At 32.8% G+C, this 4,088-nt stretch overlaps 1 long non-coding RNA gene across 2 annotated transcripts in view; it reads left to right on the forward strand.

Moving 5' to 3' along the window:
* Positions 1-264: 264 nt before the first annotated feature.
* LOC117172974 overlaps positions 265-4,088 on the forward strand; it is a 93,668-nt gene continuing 89,844 nt past the window's right edge. For both annotated transcript variants that reach the window (XR_004467087.1, XR_004467088.1), the window contains exon 1: positions 265-814. This is a non-coding gene — a long non-coding RNA (uncharacterized LOC117172974). The remainder of the gene's footprint in view (positions 815-4,088) is intronic.

Raw genomic sequence — 4,088 nt, forward strand, 5'->3', positions numbered from 1 at the left:
GGATATTTTTTAAATCTGTCAAAAAGCTTCATCATATTTATGATCCATCTCTACTCACTTTCCCCCATTTTCAATTAATTATCTTTCATTCTTCCTCCTAACTGACGTTGGGGCGCCAAGTAGACAGTGTACGATCCTGTTTGACGAACTTGAGCATGCCGGCTCTCGATGCGCGCGCATCAGGTCTGATTGTAACAGGTGGTTCACGGTGGTTGGTTGAATCCAGCGGCAGCAGTGCTACTGACTGTGACAGACCACGTGCACATGGACGCACATTCGCGCGAAAGACGCGCTAGCGTGTTGATCTGTGTGTTCTCGCGTTTGCTTTCAGTCCGAAAATAAGTTTCGAAACGCCAGTGATAATCTCTCATTTTCTGGAAATATTTATGAATCTTTACTGGTCTCAATTTTTTTTTGGTTTTACTACACTACTCTTTATTTCCTTGTCTTGTTTTCACCGGCCCTGAAAGTGCTCATTGCGCGAGTGTCGGTATCGATCGGCGCGGCTTATGTTTTCTTGTGAGTGCGAGTGGCATTCAGTGCGTGTTTGCGGGGGGCACGCGAAAACCACCCTCTTTATGAGGAAATTTCGTTTCATCCCCTCCACTAGTTATCCGACAGCCTGTTGATTCACCTTACGGTTTATGCCAAAATATGGTTGCGTAGTGCGCGCTGTTGCTTCTCGCTTCTCTTATAGGCTGTGACTGTACTGTGTCCATGATAAGAAACAACTAGGCCCGTTCCCCGTTGCCGGCCCACAACCGGTATCTTGAATTCCGTTGGATCACGCGACCAGAGTACCGTTGCGAGGAGGGTGAGTTTTATCCCAAAAACAGATGTTTTCCTCCAATTCAAAGAATACCCTTCAAAATGACAAACAATAAACTTGCACACCTTCAACTCCCTCTAGAGAGTGTTCTCAGGCAAAATATTGTCACAAACTTCGTGCTCGTAAAATATAAATTTCAAAAATTACGAAAGCACGTGCTTTTTTAACATGGCCGCCATCTTGGACGTTGCGCTTTTTCAAAACAGATGGTCAACTTAGAAACTTTCAATTATTTATGGAATTTAAATAAGAATGGATAAGTACTTTGTAAAAAGGTTTTTTTTTCTATTTATTATAATTTCACTTTGGGCGTTTAAGAATCAATATGAAGTTTGATTAAATTATAGAATAGCTTGTACCCCCCTTTATTTCCTGGAAATTTTGTTTTTCCAAAATCAAACTATTAGAACAAGAAATTGAAGTTAATTCAAAGCAAATTAAAAAAAGCATTAAAATTATTTTTGGTTACATTATTATAACGTATCAAATATGGGTCTACCAAAAATTTGAATTTGCCGAATTTAACTTACCGTTTAAGTCCTTTTCCAATTCCCGGCAAGGTAAAAAGATATAAATAAGTGTAATTTGTTAAAGAAAGTCATTTCAGATTCTAAAGCATCTCGACTCCTTTTCCAACTTTTAAAAAATTACGAATGAAATTTCTATAATTGGTTATACTGATGAAAATAATTCACAAAATATGTTCCATTTTATTTAAAAAGATTACAATTTTTCGTATATATACTTTTTTTCCCAGGAAGAATGTCTAAAAACACTTTAATGTTGAGTTGAATATGACAAATTAAAATTTTTGGCACGCCCATATTTGACATTTTATAATAATGCAATTAACAATAATTTTAGTGATTTCTTTTAATAAATCGCTTTAAATTTACTTCAATTTCATGTTCCAATACTTTGATATTGGAAAAAAAATTCCATGAAATAAAGGGTGGTACCAGCTATTCTATAATCCAACCGAAGTTTATCTTCTTTGATTATTGTGGCTGTTTTGAAGAATTTTAAATTTCTTATGTATAGGATACATATTAACCATAGTCATTAACAATTAAAATTAGGCTGCGTTTGTTGACGTGAAAAATGTTTGGGGCTGGAAAAGGGATTAACTAGATGTAGCTGAAGTTCCGAACGTTCAAATGAACGAAATATTTTCCCTCATTTTTATTTTATCCATCAATATTGTTTCAACTGCATTTTAAAATATGCATTATAATTCTGTTTTAATAATAAATGAATTCCAATATAAATGAACAAACATTTTAGCCCTTTTTATATTTAAATTAGCGTCAGCTAGTTTAAAATCAAATAATAACTCCTTATGCTATAAACAGTTATAAACTAAGTCTCTTTATCAACTTCTAATAATCGCAGGGACTTGTAATAAAGCTGAATAATTTTCATGAAAATTAAATAATAAAATGGCTTTTAAAAAATATTACTATTATTTATACTTTGTTTATTATTAAATTATATTTTTTTGGTCAAAATGTAATAGATCCTTATTGCTGCGATAAAGGAAAAGTTTACGGTTGCGGCATGCGGCCCCCATAAACCATCCCATATTTTTTCAGAGTCAAAGGCGTAAGCTTGTCGCCCTTGCAAAGGGCTCTCACCTCGAGCACAACTAGCCAGGGCGACAAGTTCACGCCTTTGGCTCGGAAAAAATTTGGGATGGTTTATGGGGCCCCATGCCGCCACCGTAAACTTTTCCTTTATCGCAGCAATAAGGATCAATTAAATTTTAACAAAAAAAAGTAAATAAAAATAATTTAATAATAAATAAAGTATAAGTAATAGTAATATTTTTTAAAAGCCATTTTATTATTTAATTTTTATGAAAATGATTCAGCTTTATTACAAGTCCCTGCGATTATTAGAAGTTGATAAAGAGACTTAGTTTCTTATTGTTTATAGCATGCATAGTTATTAATTGATTTTAAACTAGCTGACGCTAATACTTTAATTCGGGCTTCCTTTATCCATGTACAAATTTCCAGAAGATTTGATTTAAAATTCCAAAATGTACAGCACGTCCAAATTTGTACATTCAGGAATGCTCATTAACTTGTTAAATATAAACATTATAATACATTTTTCTAATGAAAGTTGAATTAAACCCAAAACTAAGTGTCTTTTATCTCTAGAAATTTCTTCATAAAATTGCTTCCTGCAAAGAAAACCACCTTTCTATTCTGGCTCTGAATTTTGTTATTTCTTTAATCGATGTTTTCTCGAAATCGATCACTTTTATCAAAAAATGTTCTCTTGGACAAAAGTTCTTCTCTGTGAGTAGTCCAACCTTTTTTTGAAGTTTTTTTCTGTGAAATCAATATTTTAACCATAATAAGAACAATGTTATCTTCCCGGACATTTAAACTGAATTGTTTATTTTTATGTTAACAATTGATTGAATCAAAAAATGGTGAAAAACATTTCTCTTCCTACATCGGTTTTATAGCCGACCACATATTTAAACTTTCGAAAAACTCCAAATTGTAACAGAGCTATTGCATTAATTAAAAAATAATTAAAACGCGATTATCTCGAAACACCGGTATTTTTCAGAGGAGGTGGGGCACCCTACTTTTTCGTAATCAGCACAATATTTTACATGATATTCAATAAAACAAATCCTGCGGAACTAGAATCATACTACTATCGGCGAGAAAACTGTGGGAATCTGCATGTACTTGAAATTACGAACGTTCATATGAACGAAATTAAAGATTTTTTTCCCCGAATTTTTTTTTGCCAAAATCATTTAGGATGACAAAAAATGATATTCCGTCGGAAGGAGTTTTCGAAATTTTTATTTTTTGAGGGGTTGAATACCCTTACAACCTTACAAATCACCCATCATTCAAACCTGACAAACACAATTTTGATTGTCGATGTTTGAAAATATTAAAACGTCAAAATTTTTCTTTTTTTACCTCACTAATTATAGAGGGAGTGAGAAAGTTCGGCAAGACCCCTAAAAACCACACTTAATATATCCACACCTAAAATGTTAAAAATGACAATTTTGATTGTCGATATTTGAAAATAAAGAAACGTCAAAAATTCTCTTTTTTTATCATCATAATTATAGAGGGAGTGAGAAAGTTCGGCAAGACCCCTAAAAATCACCCTTAAAATAACCACACCTAAAATGTTAAAAATGACCATTTTGATTGTCGTTATTTGAAAATATAAAAACGTGAAAAATTATCTTTTTTTACCTAACTAATTATAGAGT

This window comes from Belonocnema kinseyi, chromosome 5, assembly GCF_010883055.1.
Source record: "Belonocnema kinseyi isolate 2016_QV_RU_SX_M_011 chromosome 5, B_treatae_v1, whole genome shotgun sequence".
NCBI lineage: Eukaryota > Metazoa > Arthropoda > Insecta > Hymenoptera > Cynipidae > Belonocnema > Belonocnema kinseyi.